The following is a 21,331-nucleotide window of genomic DNA, read 5'->3' on the forward strand; positions in this document are numbered from 1 at the left end:
GTCATAGACATGATACTGGACTCAGTGAGCCATTGGTCAGACCCAGAAAGGGACTTTATTGGTTCTTATGAGCTTTTAGGCCATTCATCACCTGCCCTGACCTCACCCACTAATAAATATGTTAGGTGATCTTGAGGCTGAGGTGCCATAAGCTTTCATTTGCAGCCAGCCAGTGGACTTTCCCTGGTTAGAATCAACCCTCTTCCTCCTATAAGCCCCTCGTTACAGCACAGGTCCTTGAAGAGAGACCTCAGACTATGATTCTCCATAGAGCTTAATGTGTATGCACCCTGAATCCAACTCATAGCTGTCTTTGTACAATAACTGGGATTTCGCTCCTCTCAGGGACAAGACATTGACCCCCGGATTATATATTGTGAAAAGCAATTTAATTACTTAATAAGCCAATCAGTGCTGATAATTGTCACCTAACAATTATTGATACTAATTGGCATTAATTAGAATTTATGCGCACAACTTGCTAGATGTATTCTGTAAACTGGTGCGCATAAATTCTAATGCGCACTGCCAAAAAGGGGGCGTGGCCATGGGTATAGAATGGGCGGACCATGGGCATTCCCAAAGTCTACACGCAAGGTTATAGAATACACTTGCTTTGCATCTAACTTAGATACCGGTATTTGCACCAAGTTTTACTTGGCATAAACATAGTAACATAGTAACATAGTAGATGACGGCAGAAAAAGACCTGCACGGTACATCCAGTCTGCCCAACAAGATAACTCATATGTGCTAATTTTGTGTATACCCTACTTTGATTTGTACCTGTGTTCTTCAGGGCATAGACCGTATAAGTCTGCCCAGCACTATCCCTGCCTGTAGTTTTTTGGTACCGATTTTTCTGGCACCATATACAGAATCTAGTCCTGAATGCTGCCCCTGCAGAAACCCTGGCAACTCCTGGTTTGAGGAATAGGAGCCAAGTATTAAAATCAAACCCAGACCTCCTGAGTGGACCATCATTATGTAAAGACTGACAAGTGTCTTTGCTGATGAATCAGGTGGCAGTCTGCTATTGAGACAGATATGAGAAAGTCATTGCTTGTCCCTCAGATGAGCAGCATGGAATCTTGTTATCTTTGGGATTCTGGAATCGTGTTACTCTTTGGGTTTCTGCCAGGTATGACTTGGATTCGCCACTGTTGAAAGCAGGATACTGGGACTCCAAGGAGGGCCTGGCGCCAGGGTTTCTTGCCCTCTCCTGCTCCCAGGCAGCTGGCGCCGCAGTCCCCAGTCTCCACCTGCCTACCCTCAGCTCCCTTCTGTCTGCCACCCGGTCCCCTGCATTTAAAAAAAAAATCTTGAAATTGGCAGTGCAGCACCTTCCATGTGAAAGCTGCAGATTGCCTCGAGCAGGCCTTCCCTCACTGTGTCCCACCATCCGCCCTCCTCTGATGTAACTTCCTATTTCCGCGAGGGTGGGACACAATGAGGGAAGGCCTGCCCGAGGCGATCTACTGCTTTCACATGGAAGGCGCTGCACTGCCGTTCTCAATATTTTTTTTTTAATAAAGGGGGTCAAATAGCAGACAGAAGGGAGCTGAGGGAAGGTAGGTGGAGAGACTGGGGACTGCAGTGCCCGTGGCCTGGGAGCAGGAGAGAGAGGCGACAGCAGTAGCGATTAGGGGGAGGCAGAGGCGGAGGTGGAGGGGAGGTGGGGGAGGGATGGGGATACGGATAGGGGCTGGGGGCGGCCTTGCCCCGGGCCCGGCTCAGTCTCTCGGCGTCCCTGTTCAAGACTTATACTATAACTTCTTGTTCTAGACCAGGGGTATCCAGGTCAAGTTTTTAGGATTTTCACAATGAATATGTATGAGATCTATTTGAATACAATGGAGGCAGTGCATGTAAATAGAACACATGCATATTCATTGGGGAAACTCTGAAAACCTGACTGGATTGTACCTCTCAAGGACTAAGGTTGGACAACCCTTTTCTAGACTGTTCTTCATTATGGAAAATTTATTTCTCATGTGCATTACTTATACCAATATGGTATTTGAATGTCCCCCCCACCACCATACACACATACACACTCTCTTCTCTTTAGGGATATGCACAGACCATTCTTAAGTCTCATCTTCTTTTGCTTTCGGTATGGTCTCTTCACCAAAAGACTGTCTTCCTCTGGGCTCCCAACTGAATGTAGATTCTCAAGACAGGGTTGATCCAGTCCTGGGTTTACTCTACTGCATACAGGGACTTGTAGTTCAGATTCCCCCATTTCATTCCCTAAGAAAAGCAAGACTACAAGTCCCAGCATGCACTGTGGTAAACTCAGGACCGGATGAACCCTGTCCTATGAATCTAGATCCAGATCCAGTCTTAGGCTGCTTCCACTTTATCTATATCCTTTTGTAGATATGGCCTTCAAAACTGGACACAAAACTCTGGAAGAGACTGGATCAATGGCTAAGAAAAAATTAAAAGGAAATAGAATGCATATTTCAAAATATTTCATTTGCAATAATGGCACTGTCTGAAGTGCAGCTATAGGTGAGTCAGGGGAGAGTTTTAGCACGATTCTCCAGAAGTACGGTAGCATTACAGAACATATTTATCCAGGTTTGGTTCACTGAGAGATTTGAGCCAGGTTTGCTCTGTTCTTTTTTTCTTTTTGTATTGAAAATTGTGTACATGCCTTTCTATCCAGCCAGCTTAATCTGTACCAACATAAGGAAGAAAGATACAATATCTAAAATTCCAACAGTTGATTGCCACGGGTAAACACTTACTGCATGGGAGGGGGGAAGGAAGTTAAGATCAAACAGAGCTCTGAACCTGCTGTAGCTGATGCAGGAACTGTGGTGGAGAGGTACAAAAGAAGGTCCTCTGATGAGGAGAGGAGAAGATGGCTAGAGCCATGCTCCACATATCCTGGCTTAGGAGTGCAAAACTAACCCAGTTGTAGAAATTGCCCCCCAAGTCAAGATGGAGGGGCCACGCATACCCAGAAGCAGCAGGGCAGAGGCCAGGGCCAATAAGAAAAGGGCATGTGACAGGAGACTGAGGCAGACCAGGGCAGATTTCTCCCTAAGAGGAGCAAATAGGTCACATGCAAAAGAGTGACCAATAAAACTCAGAATTGTAACTGACAGGAAGTAAAGCAACTGGTAGTTCAGGATACAATCTGGACTACAAATTTAAAAACAGTACAATATGCACACATAACTGTGGGGGCAGAACAAAAATACTGGGAAATGTTCTATGATAAATCTGAACAAATGTTTCTATTGAAGCAAATGTTTCTCCATGTATAAAAGGAGTTTGTGATGGGATCTGATTTCTCTATCAGTATAGATCAAGGAGATTTAATTGACAGAAGACAGTGTCATGTGACAAGGCTGAAGCTGTAGCCACCATCTTGATACACTCAAAGTACAGCAAACTATTGGTCCATTCCAAGGCACGCAGTCCTTATTTCTAATAAGTGTTTGCTATTGTTTTGGGTGACTCAATATGGCGGCAAGTTCTGCCTACTGGTTTCAGGCCAGATAACAGGTCAAGCATGCTTTTAAATGAAGCAATCACAGGAGTGGAAGAAAATGAAGCATCAAAGATGACACAGTCTTGAAAATATGCAGTTTTAATTGTACGTACTGCATAAACAAGTCCCAGCCAAGTAAACTCTACACAGACTATGTTTCGGCTAAAAACCCTTCATCAGGAGTCAACTGCTAAGTCTCCTCTTGAAATAAATCTCCGTTGAGAAAATGGTGCAAGGAGAATGACCCTTGCAACTGACGTCTAGAAAAGCCTGTAGTAAAGCTACTATGTAAGAACCGCCAGCACGCTCTTGTATGTCCTAACTGAGAAAGATTCAATCACTTTGGCATTGCTGTCTCCTAAGGCTACTTGAACTATTCCCCAAGGCAGGGCTGCACAAATACCCCTGGATTCTATATATGGCCAATCCCAAGATGCTCGCACAACTTAATTGGCTAATGAACAATAATTGGCCACTAACAACCCATTATTGGTGTTAATTGGCACCAATTAGAATTTGCACATGCATCTGGCTTTGCGCTATTCTATATCATAGTGTGCAAAGCAAAAGGAGGCGTGACCATGGGAGGGGCATGGGAATGTCAGGGAAGTTCTGAAAAGCTGCACACATTGTTACAGAATAATGGGCCAGCATGTCCAACTTGGGCACCAGCACTTACATCGGGTTTCAGCAGGTGTAAGTTTACAAACCAAAGTTAGGGCATGGGAATCAGCGCTAAGCATGTTTCTATAAAAGAAGTGTGTCGTTTATAGAATCGCCCTTACCACTGATTTTTCAGCGCCATACTGTAAGAACATACCGTGTCTGATCCAGCGGCTGCTGCTGGGGCCATCCTTTTAATGAGGGCACCATATCTTGTCCCATCACAGGAAAAGGGTGTGACATGCTGATATCAGAGCTCTGCACTAGGAAGCCCTTTTATGATAACCTTGCTCAGGGACTGCATGGGGGCTCTGCGGTCCAAGCAGCTCTTCCCCTTCTCCCCACCACAGTCCGTCTCCTCCTCCCTTCTCGATCTTCTTTAAAAATGAATTTCCCTTCTCAGAGGGGCCCTGGCATGACAGCCATTCTCACAAGCTGCCTGATCCGCCCTCTCTGATGCAATTTCCTGTTTCCACCTGGGCAGATCGCAGCAGAGACTCTGTCAGAGAGGGAAAGCTTCGGGACAGCTGGAGGCAGCTTGTGAGGATGGCTGCCGCACCTTGGCCTCTCTGAGAAGGGAAATAATTTTACAGAAAACCGCAAAGCGAAGGAGGGAGAGGGACTGTGGTGGGGAGAAGGGGAAGAGATGCCTGGACCACGTAATAGCAGTGCAGGTGGGGAGATCAGGTGGAGGGGGGATCAGGGGCCCCCTCCTTAATTTCTGCCCTGTACCCCACCATGTCTAAAATCGACCCTGGCTCTGAATTTTGAGTACAAAACTTCCTTTTTAAGAAAGAAATATGACTTGTCCTGCCCTTATTCCTCCTCGGGTATGTGCATTCTCTCTAGAGACTTCATCACATGGAAATAGCGTCCAGCCACATTCTTGACCACATTTTGCTGATAAACTCTCACCTCTTTCCTCACTGTAACTAGAAACACGAGAATCCATAGTCTAATTATAACACTTCACTACTGACTCACTACTGACTTTACAAGTCTTCCTTCTATAACAGTTTGCTTAGCTATTTCTTGTTATCCTTAATCTTTTGTAACAACAATTGTATCTCCTACCCTGAAGTGGCAATGCCATAACAGGTCTTTGTAAGCCACATTGAGCCTGCAAATAGGTGGGAAAATGTGGGATACAAGTGCAATAAATAATAATAAAATAATAAAAACAGAGTGAGATGCCGGATATGCCAGGGGTTAAGGTTACATATCAGAGAAGTAGTGCTTGCACCCCATTGCATGCATGGATCTGTAGTTCTCATTTTCCTAAGGAAATCAGTGGAAAAGCACACCTAGGAAGGGGGGGGGGTGTAATTTCTGAAGTCACAGCACTGCCTATCCTATGTGTGGGAAAACTTACACACATAATATGACCAGAAGTTTGAAGAGCACTCCCGCTTCCAGAACTGAGGATAGATTTGCACTCACACCCAGACTTTTGGATTTTCAAAAGTGTGCATGTGTATTTTCTCCAGAAAATTGTTTGCACATATAAGTAGGTATATTTCCTGGGATCATTTTCAAAATGAAAGTATGCGTGTACTTTCACTTTGCAAATCCAGCAACGTTCTGGGAGTGAAAAGTACATACACACTTCACTAACACAGCATTTATAAAATTACCCAGCATGGTTCTTTACCATGTCAAAGAAATCAGATCATTTTGTTTCACTGGTTAAGCAATGAATAAAATCAGAGGCTGTGTGCTGGCAGTGGTATATCTGAATTTCAGCAAACCTTTTCATAGAGTCCTATTAATAAACTGAGCAGCGATTAGAAACTGGTTGAGTAACAGGTGACAGAAAGTAGTGGTAAGAGAATTATCAGCAGAATATTTCAGAGATCACTGTTGGGCTGGTTCTGCTCTGGGTCACCAGCATAATGATGATGGCAGATGAAAACCAAAGTGGTCCATCCAGTCTGTTCAGTAAGCTAAACTGCAGCCTTTGCATGCAGTGAGGAGGGTGAGGGAAGTTAAGATCAAACAGAGCTCTGGGTCTGTTGCACTTGATGCTGGTTGCTCGAACTGTGGTGGAGAGCTGGTAATATGAGAAACAGGTAAAAAAAAAAAAAGGTCCTCTGATGAGGAGAGAAGACAAATAGAACTGCTCACAGGATCCAAAATGGACACTTCTGCTTTCTTTTCTTTCTTTCAAAGAGTTTGGATTAACAGGAGATGGCATGAACCTATGTAACCCATTATATGGGCTGAAGCCAGTGGGCAGAGCTTGCCACCATCTTCGTTTGTCCAACACAATAGCAAACGCCGTTGAAAACAATAGCAAACTAGATTTCGCATTGTCTCTGTTATGAGAGGATCGGGGGTGGGAGGGATGTAAGGAGAGTTGGGGGATTGGGGAGATTTTGAGGGGTCTGTGAAGGTGGAGAAGCAAACGAGCCACTCTCATCGAGCCAGGCCGGGCTGCAGGTGGCCCACATCCCCCTGCAGCCTGGCCCATCTCGGTGACAGTGGCAGCGTGAGCAGCAGCTAGTTTGCTTCCCCTTGCTTCACAGACCCCTCGAAAGCATCCCCAACTCCCTTACATCTCTCCCCCCCCCCCCCCCCCCCTCCCCGATCCCCTCCTAACATTTGTTATCGTTTTGGACAAGCGAAGATGGCTGCTGCTGGGGGAACCGGCTTCAACCTTTTGACATCATGTTAATCCATTCTCTTTGAGGCATACCCAGAAGCAGCAGGGCAGAGGCCAGGGCCAATAAAGAAAGGGCATGTAACAGGAGACTGAGGCAGACCAGGGCAGGTCTTTTCTAAAGAGGAGCAAAGAGGTCACATGCAAAAGGGTGACCAATAAAACTCAGAGTTGTAACTGACAGAAAGTAAAATCAAGGAAGTCAGATAAAACAGGAGACATGGAGGGGCATTTTCGAAAGGGACGTCCACGTTTCGATTTGGACGTCCTTGCAAAACGTCCCGATCTAGGGACGGAGAGACACGTATTTTCAAAACAAGGTGGACGTCCATCTTTCATTTCGAAAGTACCCTCAAAGACGTCCAAATCCTTAAATTTGGTCATCCTTAGAGATGGACGTCCCTAAACATGGTTGTTTCTGATTTTCAGCAATTTTCGAAACCAAGGACATCCATCTCAGAAACGACCAAATGCAAGCCATTTGGTCATGGGAGGAGCCAGCATTTCTAGTGCATTGGTCCCCCTAACATGCCAGGACACCAACCGGGCACCCTAGGGGGCACTGCAGTGGACTTCATAAATTGCTCCCAGGTACATAGCTCCCTTACCTTGTGTGCTGAGCCCCCCAACCCCCCCCCCCCAAAACCCACTACCAACAATTTATACCACTACCATAGTCCTTACGGGTGAAGGGGGGCACCTAGATGTGGGTACAGTCGGTTTGTGGTGTGTTTTGGATGGCTCACTGTTTCCTCCACAAACGAAACAGGTAGGGGGGATGGGCCTGGGTCCGCCTGTCTGAAGTGCACTCACCCACTAAAACTGCTCCATGGACCTGCATACTGCTGTCATGGACCTGAGTATGACATCTGAGGCTGGCATAGAGGCCGGCACGAAATATTTTGAAAGATGTTTTTTGAGGGTGGGAGGGGGTTAGTGACCACTGGGGGAGTAACGGGAGGTCATCCCCAATTCTTTCTGGTGGTCATCTGGTCAGTTTGGGCAACTTTTTGTGCCTTAGTCGTAAGAAAAACAGGTCAGGGTGAAAATGTTCAAGTATTCGTCAGGGACGTCCTTCTTTTTTTCAATTATGGGTCAAGGACGTCCAAGTGTTAGGCACGCCCAAGTCCCGCCTTCGTTACGCCTCCAACATGCCCCCTTGAACTTTGGATGTCCCTGCGACGGAGTACAGTTGAGGACATACAAAATCGGCTTTCGATTATACCGATTTGGACAACCCTGGGAGAAGGAAGTCCATATTTCGATTTATGTTGAAAGACGGGCGTCCGTCTCTTTTGAAAATGGTCCTAATAGTGAGCCTACTATACCTAGTCCTCTGTAAGAGCTGAAGCCAGTAGGCAGAGTTTGCTAGCAGTAGGCGGAGCTTGCCACAGTTTTAGTACACCCAAAACAAACAATAGCAAAAGATTATTAGAAATAAGGGACTGCCTATGCGTGGTCCATCTGTAAAAAGTCTAAAGCTGTTTCAGTTGGATAGGCAGTGCCTTAAAAGGTAGAGAAACAATTTTTTTTTTTTTTTACAGCTTCCCATATCTAGATATAGATATAAAATAAAAATTGAATATCACTAAAACACCTTTAAATATTGTTGTAGCTGGTAGCAAAAGCAGTTATAATCTCTGTATTGTGAGCTCATTTTTCTACACTGTTCTATACAATACAGATGACAAAAAATTAAGTGAGGATATCCTGTTTCCTGATGGGTTCATCTTAAGTGTTGTTGTAATCTGCCTTGGGAAGCCTGGTGTTATAAAGATGAAATATATTGAAATTAAATGGAAGTAAAATTAAACTCTCCTTTCAAAATTACATCTTCATCTGTTTTGTAGAATTTGACATGTTAGATTCACAAATAGATTATTCTGTTTTGAATATGTTTCAGGGGCAAGTGGTTTTATAAGTCAAAATAAAAATAAATATTTTGTTTCATGCAGATCTCTTTTGTTTTAACATAACTAAATGGGCTATAAGCACCTAATGCAGTCCATTGGTTTTCTTATATTTTGTTCTTGTGATGACTTATACTGTGCCAAAACTGAAAACTTTTATCTCTATCTAGTCGATAATAACAGGTGCTCATTATGAACACTGACCACCCTAAAAGGTTGTTTTGTGGCTGTACATGAGGAATTGTGACATTGAATAAATAAGTGTATGTTTGTGTTCCTAGTCATACATCCAAAGTCTATACAATCCATTCATGAAAGCCAGTTAATCGTTTAACTTATTAGTGGAATGTAACCACTGAGGCATGGTATGGTCGCACTTTCAATATGGTAATACTAGGGTCCAGCTAAGGAACAGGTTACTTTGAGTTAGTCTTCACTGGACCAAACTTGCTTTCCTTGTGTCGTCAGCATCCAGCTGGATAAGCAGTGTCTTTAAAGATGGAGGATCAAGGATTTTTTTTGTTTTTTTACATTTATATCACACATTCCCAAGCATATGTGGCTTAGATTTGAAAATACAGTGAGAAAGAATAATAGAATTCAGTTATATCATGGGAGCAAATAGATAGATATGTCTGAAACATTTAACAGATTTTAGATTAGCATATATACCCAACTGGGCATTTAAAAGTCTGTCCTTTAATGATGCCGCATGTTCAGAAATCATAGCCATAAGTATAGACAGTTATTCAAATATTATCACATGCATACACCAGAACGGACATCCATACACACATTGCAAAAGTAAACAACAACTTCTACAGAGTACATCCAATACTAAGGGTCCTGTTTATTAAGCAGCACTAAGGGTGCGCTAGCGTTTTTAGCGCTTGCTAAACACTAAAAACACCCACAGGAATATATATAATTACATAAGTATTACCATACTGGGACAGACTGAAGGTCCATATCAAGTCCAGCATCCTGTTTCCAACAGTTGCCAATCCAGGTTACAAGTTCCTGGCAAGATCCCAAAACAGTACAATACATTTTATGCTGCTTATCCTAGAAATAAGCAATGGCTTTTCCTCAAGTCCATTTTAATAATGGCTTATGGACTTTTCTTTTAGGAAGCGATCCAAACCTTTTTAAACCCTGCTAAGCTAACTGCTTTTACTACATTCTCTGGCAATTAATTCCAGACTTTAATTACACGTTGAGTGATGAAATATTTTCTCTGATACGTTTTAAATTTACTACTTTGTAGCTTCATTGAGTGCCCCTAGTCCTAGCATTTTTGAAAAGAGTAAACAAGCAATTCACATCTACCCGTTCCACTCCACTCATTATTTTATAGACCTCTATCATATATTTTCTCAGCCGCCTTTTCTCCAAGCTGAAGAGCCCTAGCCGCTTTAGCCTTTCCTCATAGGGAAGTTGTCCCATCCCCTTTATCATTTTCATCGCCCTTCTCTGTACCTTTTCTAATTCCACTATATCCTTTCTGAGATGCGGTGACCAGAATTACACACAATATTTGAGGTGCAGTCACACCATAGAGCGAAACAAAGGCATTATAAAGTCCTCATTTTTTATTTCCATTCCTTTCCTAATAATACCTAACATTGTATTTACTTTCTTAGCAGCCACTGCACACTGAGTGCCAAGATCCCTTTCCTGGTCGGTGACTCCTAATGTGGAACCTTGCATTAAATAACTATAATTCGGGCTCCTCTTTCCCACATGCATCAGTTTGCACTTGCTTACATTAAAAGTCATCTGCCATTTGGATGCCCAGTCACCCAGCCTCGTAAGGTCCTCTTGTAATTTTTCACAATCCTCTTGTGATTTAACAACTTTGAATAACTTTGTTTTGTCATCTACAAATTTTTTCCTCACTAGTTACTCCCATCTCTTGATCATTTATAAATATGTTAAAAAGGAGATGTCCCAGCACAGACCCCTGGGGAACCCCGCTATCTACCCTTTTCCATTGAGAATATTGACCATTTAACCCTACTCTCTGTTTTCTATCTTTTAACCAGTTTTTAATCCACAATAGGACACTACCTCCTATCCCACAACTCTCCAATTTCCTCTGGAGTCTTTCATGAGGTACTTTGTCAAATGCCTATTGAAAATCCAGATACACATAGTAACATATAGTAACATAGTAGATGACAGCAGAAAAAGACCTGCATGGTCCATCCAGTCTGCCCATGACAAACTCATATGTGTATACCTTACCTTGAATTTGTACCTGTCCTTTTCAGGGCACAGACCATATAAGTCTGCCCAGCAGTATTTCCCGCCTCCCAACCACCAGTCCCGCCTCCCATCACCGACTCTGGTACAGACCGTATAAGTCTGCCCTCCCCTATCCTCACCTCCCAACCACCACCCCCTCTTCCCCCCAACTACTCCGCCACCCAATTTCAGCTAAGCTTCTGAGGATCCATTCCTTCTGCACAGGATTCCTCTATGCATATCCCACGCATGTTTAAACTCCGTTACCGTTTTCATCTCCACCATCCATCTCCCGCGGGAGGGCATTCCAAGCGTCCACCACCCTCTCCGTGAAGAAATACTTCCTGACATCTTTCCTGAGTCTGCCCCCCTTCAATCTCATTTCATGTCCTCTCGTTCTACCGCCTTCCCATCTCCGGAAAAGATTCGTTTGCGGATTAATACCTTTCAAATATTTGAACGTCTGTATCATATCACCCCTGTTCCTCCTTTCCTCCAGGGTGTACATGTTCAGGTCAGCAAGCCTCTCTTCATACGTCTTGGAACGTAAATCCCATACCATCCTCGTAGCTTTTCTTTGCACCGCTTCCATTTTTTTAACATCCTTCGCAAGATACGGCCTCCAAAACTGAACACAATACTCCAGGTGGGGCCTCACCAACGTCTTATACAGGGGCATTAAAACCTCCTTTCTTCTGCTGGTCACTCCTCTCTCTATACAGCCTAGCAATCTTCTAGCTACTGCCACTGCCTTGTCGCACTGTTTCGTCGCCTTCAGGTCCTCAGATACTATCACCCCAAGATCCCTCTCCCCGTCCGTGCTTATCAGACTCTCCCCACCTAACACATACGTCTCCCTTGGATTTCTACTCCCCAAGTGCATCACTTACACAATATCGACCGGATCACCTTTATCCGCATGTTTGTTCACCCCTTCAAAGAAATGTAATAGATTAGTAAGGCAAGATTTCCCTTCACTAAATCCGTGTTGGTTTGTCTCATTAATCCATGTTTTTGAATATGCTCTGTAATTTTGTTCTTTATAATATTCTCTACCATTTTGCCCGGCACTGACCTCAGGCTCACCGGTCTATAATTTCCCGGATCACCTCTGGAACCTTTTTTAAAAATCGGCGTTTCATTGGCCACCCTCCAATCTTCTAGTACCATGCTTGATTTTAAAGATAAATTACATATTACTAACAATAGTTCCGAAAGTTTATTTTTCAATTCTATCAGTACTCTGGGATGAATATATGGGTATCTCGAGCATTTAGCATAAGTTAATTTTAAGCACACGCTAAAAATGCTAGCACATCTTAGTAAACAGGCCCTAATTTTTCTCATTTCCATCTTCCAAAATTTCAGACAGCAGATGTACAGATCAGTAGGACCCAAAGCAGTCTCAAACAAGTAAAATCAGAAAAAAGCTCAGTTTATACCTAATTGTTCCACCACTCTTAGGATTCACCTTTGGGTTTAAAAATCAAAACCATGTGCATGTAAGGACTGGATAAATGAATTAAAGCAAAGTTTAAAGCAAATGCCCTTAATGTGTAATACTTGGTAGCAGTAATGAAACAGTGATAGAATATTCACATAGCAAGCAGCCTGAGCCAACAGATTTATTTTTCATTGAACATAATTAACTAGTGTATGAACTTGGTGGCTAATAGTGTGCTGAACTGGACAATGTTGGCACATTTAGACTGACTCTGGAATTCTGCATGAAGGTAGCTCTGTCCTCATTATTCAATATCTGTCTTTTAAATAATAGTAATAAAAAATATTGAGTGCATTATTATAATATACCACTGCAATCCACAAAACAAAAGAAGCAAGTTCCCACATACCATCTTTTTCTTTTGATGTAGGCACAGGAAACAAAAAAGTTTTAAACGCTCCCAAGTTTCAATCTAATTCATGTTTAATGTGGGATATAAATGTCATAAATATGTAAATAAATAAATTGAAACCCTGAATGTTTAGCCCCTGATTCTCATAACCTGATGTCTGTTTTAGTGGTCCTTTACTAGGAGAAAAAAAATCTCTGCATGAATATAACACGTGCTAGGGTGTTCCTATAACCAGCCCCTCCAAATCACACACTGATTATGATTTATAACACATTACTACTCTACGTATGAAAAGTTATTCCGTTTTTATATTTCCTCTGTGTACATCCATATGCTGCACAAGCTGACATGTTTGAAAATATAAGTGAAATTAAATTAAAATGCTACCAACAATAAAGAACGACAACATGGATGCAGCAGCTCATAGGTTTGTTTGCTTTGTTTTGAGCATACAGGGATGAAGACTGTGCAGGGGAATGGAAATAAAGATTACCCTTATTGGTTTCAATGTGTTGATGTCACTTTGTCTCCATTTTTTATCCAACCTCCATGAGTAAAGTAACTGGTAGTTCAGGTCAGGAAACAAAGAGGGGCATAATCGAAGGGGGCGCCCCTATATAAGGGCACCCATCTCTAATGACGGCCCCGTAAAGTGGCGTACCCGACCGTATTATCGAAACAAGATGGGCGGCCATCTTTCATTTCGATAATATGGTCGGGGCCGGCCAAATCTGAACATTTGGGCTGCCCTTAGAGATGGCCGACATTAGTTTTCGCCAATAATGGAAACTAATGGCGGCCATCTCAAAACCGGCCAAATCCAAGCCATTTGGTCATGGGAGGAGCCAACATTTGTAGTGCACTGGTCCCCCTGACATGCCAGGACACCAACTGGGCACCCTAGGGGGCACTGCAGTGGACTTCACAAATTGCTCCCAGGTGCATAGCTCCCTTACCTTGTGTGCTGAGCCCCCCAAAACCCACTCCCCACAACCGTACACCACTACCATAGCCCTCAAAGGGTAACGGGGGGCACCTACATGTGGGTACAGTGGGTTTCGGGTGGGTTTTTGAGGGCTCCCATTTACCACCACAAGTGTAACAGGTGGGGGGGGGGGGTTAGATTGTAAGCTCTTTTGAGCAGTGACTGTCTCTTTGTATCAGGTGTTCAGCGCTGCGTGCGTCTGGTAGCGCTATACAAATGCTAATAATAATAATAATAATGGGCCTGGGTCTGCCTGCCTGAAGTGCACTGCAGTACCCACTAAAACCTGCTCCAGGGACCTGCATAGTGCTGTGATGGATCTGGATATGGCATTTGAGGCTGGCATAGAGGCTGGCAAAAAAATGTTTTTTATTTCTTTTTTTTTAGTGGGAGGGGGTTAGTGACCACTGGGGGAGTAAGGGGAGGTGATCCCCAATTCCCTCCGGTGGTCATCTAGTCAGTTCGGGCACCTTTTCAAGGCTTGGTCGTGAACAAAAAGGGACCAAGTAAAGTCGGCCAAATGCTCGTCAGGGCCGCCCTTCTTTTTTTCATTATCGGCCGAGGACGGCCATCTGTTAACCACGCCCCCGCCCCGCCTTCGGTACACTGCTGACATGCCCCCGTCCCACCTTCGGTACACTGCCGACACGCCCCCTTGAACTTTGGCCGTCCCTGCGACAGAAAGCAGTTGAAGCCGTCCAAAATTGGCTTTCGATTATACCGATTTGGCCAGCCTTATGAGAAGGCCGGCCATCTCTCGATTTGTGTCGGAAGATGGCCGCCCTTCTCTTTTGAAAATAAGCAGGAAAGTGGATTAGAAATATAAAAACAATACAATATGCATTATTGTAACTACTAGTCCATGCAGGCTTTCCCTTCCCCCATATCTTCTTAAAATGACTTTTTGCACATCTACCAATGCCCAGTGCTCCATTTTCATCATCCTCAGTTCAGGAATCCTGGATATACCTCACTCCTTTTTTAATTTCCTCATCATTTTTGTCTCCACCACCACTTTTTCCATAAAAAAAAGTTTTTCCTGCTATTGCTCCTGAGTCGCCCTTCCTGCAGCTTCATATCACGCCCCCTAGTTCTGAGATTTGTTTGTTCATTAATTCCTGTAGGAGAGTGTTAAATAGTTTTGGAGAATGCAGCTAGTATTAAAGGTATAGAATTACTTGGCTCCTAGTCTGAAGGGTACATGTGACGTGTGTTAACTTACCTTTTAAGAGCTCCGAGTTGTTTTCCTGATTTAGGGATTATCACAGTATTAACTGTTAGGTCCACTCAGGACTAGGCACAGAACATATGTATAGGTCAGGAGATGAAATGGTTTGTTTTTATCAGAGAATGGTGACACCAGCAAACCTATGAAAAACGGAAGTGAAACTGTTTGTGGACGAGCCCTTCTTCCTGTGAGAGTGGAAGGGAAAGGAAGTGGCTACCAGAGATCCATTTCTGTGCACCTAGATTGTACCTCTGGGGTGGAGTAGCGAAGAGGGGTAGAAGGGCCAGACAGAGGGGCCTATAGGTGTAGTATGGAATGGGCATGGGGGGATGGGTGGAGAGAGCACAGTTGGTCCCTCTCCACTCAATGCTAATATGACTTCCCTGTCCCCCCCCCCCCCCTAGTAAGTAAGCAATTACACCTGTGGAGGGGTCTCAAAGAAAAATCCTTAAAATGGCTCAGAGACCTGACATTACAAGAGTAAGTCTTGGAATCTCCACTCACAAAACTACCCAGTTCCAGGCTGTAGATTTTGGGACAGTTCTGGATTTCCGATACCCCATCCTATTGCATCATAGGACTTGTAGCACTGATTTCAATGGGCAGAATCAGGAACTACAAATCCCACATTGCTTTGGGATATAAGTTCGAAACCAGGGCTGGCCTGAAATCTCCAGTCTAGAACTGAGTAACGTGGCATCTCTGCACTCAAGAACTCAAGAAATTAGCTGTGGTAGGGCTAGTCAGTCTTCAAATCTAAGAAAATAAGAAGATAATCACCCAATATTTAAAACCATTTAACCGGCCAAGAAAAGCTCCTGGCCAGTTAAATGGCACTCAGCCGGCTTCCTGGCAATGTTCAGTGGAAGATAGCCGGCTATCTCCCACTGAATAATGCATGTTAGCACTTAGCGGATAGCCAGTTATATTACACGATATAACCAGCTATCCATCGATATTCAGCGCATTGCCAGCTAAGTTTGGTGGCTGAATATCGGCTTGGCCGGTTAAACTTAAACTGGTCAAAAACACCTAGATATTCAATGCTGGTCACCAGAAACAGCCTGGCATTAAATTTCCGGGCTTCTCACCCAGCTACATCCTGTGGTCTGAATATCGAGCCCATAAGAAGATAAGAATATCCAATGGTCCATATAGCCCAGCATCCTATTTCCAACAGGTCACAAGTACCTGGCAGAAACTCAAATAGTGGCAACATTCCCTGCTACCAATCCCAAGACAAGTAGTGGCCTCCCCCATGTTCTTCTCAATAATAGACTATGGACTTTTTCTCCAGGAACTTGTCCAAACCTTTTTTTTAAATCCAGGTACATTAACTGCTGTTACCACATCCTCTGGCAGCAAGTCCCAGAGCTTAACTATTCTTTGAGTGAAAAAATATTTCCTCCTATTTTTTTTAAAGTATCTCCTTGTAATTTCATTGAGGGTCACCTGGTCTTTGTACTTTTTGAAAGAGTAAAAACTCAGTTCACTTTTACCCATTCCATACCACTCAGGATTTTATAGACCTCAATTACATCCCCCCTCAGCCATCTCTTTTCCAAGCTGAAGAGCCCTAACCTCTTTAGCTTTCCTCATATGGGAGTAGTTCCATCCCCTCTATCATTTTGGTCACTCATCTTTGAACCTTTTCTAATTTCACTATATATTTTTGAGATATGGTGACCAGAACTCAAGATGAGGTCGCACCATGGAGCAATACAGAGGCCTTATAATGTTTTTGGTCTCATTTTGTATCTCTCTCCTAATTATTCCTAGCATCCTGTTTGCTTTTTTGGCTGCTGCCACACACTGGACAGAAGATTTCAGTGTATTGTCTACAATGGCAGCTAGATCTTTTTCTTGAGTGGTGACTCCTGAAGCGGACCCTAGCTTCAGATAACTATGAATCAGATCATTCTTCCCAATGTGCATCACTTTGCATTTGTCTACATTAAGGGCCCTGTTTACTAAGCCTCGCTACAGGCACGCTAGCGTGATTAGCGTGCGCTAAATGCTAGAGACACCCATAGGAATATATTAGTGTCTCTACTGTTTAGCGTGCACTGATTTTTAGGAATCGGTAAAAATGCTAGTGCACCTTAGTAAACAGGACCCTTAATATCTTCTGCCATCTGGATGCCCAGTCTTCCAGTTTCCTAAGGTCTTCCTGTAATTTTTCAGGTAATCAATAGAAATAAAACATAGTAACGTACATAGTTGATGACGGCAGAAAAAGACCAGCACGGTCCATCCAGTCTGCCCAGCATGTTAAACTCATATGTGCTACTTTTTGTGTATACCTTACCTTTATTTGTATAACAAAATAAAACATAGAAAAGAAAATAAGATGATACCTTTTTTTATTGGACAATTTTATGGTTTATAATGGGCTAGAAAATGTGCTCATCTTCCAATGTGGTATATATCATTCAGTGTAAAAAATGCAATGAAGGCTGCTACACTGGAGAAACAAGTCAGATGCTAAAGAAAAGATTTAATTTACATAGACACCATATGAAAAATGTTAGTACCAATAAAGATGTCACGCCTGTGGGGCAGCACTTTACAAAACCAGAACACTGTACCAGTGACTTCATGGTAAGAATCCTGAAAGGGAACTTTAAAACAATACAGGAACGTAAGACCTTTGAAGTCAGAATGATTAAATATTTTGACACCCACCAGACAGGACTTAACAAAGATCTGGGTTTTCTAGCCCATTATAAACCATAAAATTGTACTGCTTTGTCACCCTCCTGTCTCCATGCATATCTCCCTGTCCCTCTTCCGGTCTCTCATCTATCCACCCCCATCCTGTTAGACTCACTGGAATGCTTTGATGTTTCACTTATATATACTGACGAAGAAGGGCAACCTTCAAAAACTAATCAAGAAATGTATTAAGTTATGTCCAATAAAAAAGGTATCATCTTATTTTCTTTTCCATGTTTTATGTTGTTTTATTTCTATTGATTACCTTTAAAAGTGGACTAACACGACTACCACACCTCTCTACTCAAGATGTAATTTTTCACAATCCGCATGTGTTTTAACAACTTTGAATAGTTCTGTGTCATCTGCAAATTTAATCATCTCACTGGTTCTGTTTTCCAGATAATTTATAAATATATTAAATACAACCAGTCCCAGTATAGATCTCTCTGTTCACCCTCCTCCATTGAGAGAAATAGAAAATGCCCATTTAACCCTACTCTCTGTTTTCTATCCAATAACCAATTCTTAATCCACAGAAGATTATTTCCTCCTATCCCATGACTGCTCAATTTTGTCAGGAGTCACTCATGAGGTACTTTTGTCAAAAGCTTTCTGAAAATCTAGACACACTACATCAACCAGCTCACCTTTATGGACCTGTTTATTCACGCCTTCAAAGAAATGAAGCAAATTAGTCCTGTATTAAGATAAACTTGGCCCTCATCTGTCTGTGTTTTTTGGAGGGGAGGGGTAATAAGAAGGGGTGTCAACTAAGACTGTAAGTTCTATTGAGCAGGGACTGTTTTGATTTATATGTCTATGCTCCACTGCTTCCATCTAGCAGTGATACAAAATGTTTACGAGTACCAGTGCTTAGGATGATGTTAGATCCCTCTGGACTTTGGGGTTGGAAAAGAAAGCATGAATCTTAAATCCTTTGCTTTGCTAACAGAATCATAGAATGCAGGTACAAGGAAAGCCTGAGTACCAGGAGACCAAAAGTCATGTCCTTTCTGGGAGCTCTCTAATCAGTAGGACCATCGCCCTTACAATGGTTCAGAAGCAAAACTCCTCCCGAAATACAGTAACTGAATTTTTAACATTTATTTCAGATTTATTGTCACACTGGTGAAGCCTAATTAAGACAAATCTTGTTTTCAACTAGACCCCAAGAGAAGGAGAGTGAATAGCAAGGTAAATCATGGAGGGAAACATTTAGACATTTTCTAATTGTTAGATATTCATCCAGAGTAGACAGGAAAGAGACACACAATGGCAGCTCAATGGGACCTTAATTTGTCTCAGCTGAGTGAATGAGCTGCGGGGCTGAGAAAGCCAAAATTTAATAGTTTGATCATTTATTGCCAGAAGGCCAGTGCAGTATGAATGTTCCAGATGCAGAGGGTGAGTCTCCTTTTCACACTATGTGAAGTCACTGAAATATGAGTGCTGATGACAGCACTTGGCAGAGGACAGCAGTGACGACAGAGACTGGGCAGGTGTCTCCGAGGCAGAGCAGGGCACAATAGCTGCTTCTCTGGCATTTCTTACAAAGGTTTGCACCCCTCAGGGGTAGATGCATCAAGCAAACGTAAAAAAATCAGAAACGTAAAAACCTTTACCGAATCTCAAATAACGAAGCATGCTCCAAAAACACAGCCCCAAAAAGTTTGGTGCGGTATTGGAAAGAACGATGCACTAATCCCCGTCGGTAATCGGCTCGTAAAGCATGCGCAAAGCAGCCAAGCGTTATGCTGGCTGCTCTGCGCATGCCAGAAACGTAAGAAAAAAAAGAAAACACAAACACGTGGCTCCCCACTTTCCCCTGCATGTCTCCTCCAATGTTTCCTTTTTATTCCTGTGTCCGCCCTCCTCTGACGTCAGTTATCTACATAGATAGCTGACGTCAGAAGAGGGCAGACACAGGAAGAAAAAGGAGACATAAGAGCTAAAGAATAGCTGATCCATCCTGTGCAGCGCCTTCAAACATAGGTGAGAGGCGCTGCACCGGCCATTATGGTGGAGGGGGGGTCCGGTGGGGGGGGGGAGCGGCGGGGACGAAATCGGGGGGGCGGGGCACGGAGGTGGAGGAGGGCAGGAGGCGGAGCATTGCCGACTAAAGAAGAGAGACACAGGAAGGGAGGGGGAGCCCAGCAACTGCAAAGGATTCATTTTTAAAAGCTTTTATTTCACAAACGGAGCAGCGGGGAGCAGCGGGGACTTCGGGGGGGGGGGGCAAGCAAGGCAAGGCCAGGCCGTCCATACAGGACGCTGCTGATGAGCGCCTTTGCCCCCTCCCGATCCTTTTTTAATTTAGTTTCCTTTTTTATTTTAGGCACAGGGAAGCAGGGAGCCACTTTTCTTTTAAAACATGCCAGCAATTTGGTTTTTCATCGTGCAGGGGGCAGTGGGGAGATGACAGCTCAGGCTTTAACGACAGGTCTGAGCTGACGTTAAATTTCTGGTGGTAAGTGAATCGTTGCTATCGTCGGTATGGTTAGTGCATTCCAAATTGTCTACATTTCAATGGTAGTTTCTCATTTGCATTCCAGTTTCGTTAGCTGCTACTGCCGTCGAAAAATAGGCTTTAGTGCATGGAAAGGATAGGAAATTCTTCCTTAAGGGCTCATTTAACGATGAAAAACGTTTAGTGCATCTGGGCCTGAGTCAGACTCACTTCCCTGTTAGGCAGGGCTCCAGCCCTCAGGGTCTGTCCTAGGAATGGGATGGGCACAGAGAATCCTTAGTTGTGGGGAGCTCAGGTATTACAACAGCAGTTAATCAGAGCAGAGTAGATGATTCTTCCAGTAATTTTCTGCCGTCATATTTGGTGTGTCTGTGCATTTCAGGAACAAGCAAGAATCAAAGGATTCCAGATAAAAGGAACAGGTGAGTCAGTCCTGGATTTCCACCTCCTTCTCAATAGCATTCTGGCACTTTCAGCACATGAAAGACTTTGAAATAGAGGACCTCAAAACCCAGGACAAGTGACTGATCCTAAGACCTGAATCAAGGCTGTGATTTAAGAAGTTCTGTAAGAAAGATGCAGTACAGTTCAGGGTTAAACGATATATCATAAATGAGTTCAGTTCTGTAACTAAACTTAGGGATACTGGATACTGCTGACATATTTCCTCAGCTACCTCTTCTCCATCCTATTCTTCCCCTGTTCTGCTCTATCCCACAGCCTCTAGACTACTGCTCTGAACCTTCCTTACACCAAGCTCCCAGTAGTTTCATATGGGATCCAAGCCCTGTTCCCTTTGCATTGCTCCATGATGCAACCGCACCTTGAATGCTGTGTACAATACTGGTCACAGCATCTCAAAAAAGATATAGTGGAATTAGAAAAGGTACAGAGAAGAGCAATGAAAATGGTAAACAGGATGGGACAACTTCCCTATGAGGAAAGACTAAAGCGGCTAGGGCTCTTCAGCTTGGAGAAGACAATGCTGAGAGGTGATATGATAGAGGTCTATAAAATACTGAAAGTACTGGAGTGGGAAGACGAGAATTGCTTGTTTACTCTTTCCAACAATACTAGGACTAGGGGGCAC

The 21,331-nt window shown here is 43.4% G+C and overlaps 1 long non-coding RNA gene across 1 annotated transcript in view; it reads left to right on the forward strand.

The window, feature by feature from the left end:
- LOC115481274 overlaps positions 1-20,677 on the forward strand; it is a 72,559-nt gene extending 51,882 nt beyond the window's left edge. The window contains exons 3-4 of the long non-coding RNA XR_003943934.1: positions 18,887-18,968; positions 20,624-20,677. This is a non-coding gene — a long non-coding RNA (uncharacterized LOC115481274). The remainder of the gene's footprint in view (positions 1-18,886; positions 18,969-20,623) is intronic.
- Positions 20,678-21,331: the final 654 nt, after the last annotated feature.

Source organism: Microcaecilia unicolor, chromosome 1 (genome assembly GCF_901765095.1).
Source record: "Microcaecilia unicolor chromosome 1, aMicUni1.1, whole genome shotgun sequence".
In the NCBI taxonomy this organism is placed as follows: domain Eukaryota; kingdom Metazoa; phylum Chordata; class Amphibia; order Gymnophiona; family Siphonopidae; genus Microcaecilia; species Microcaecilia unicolor.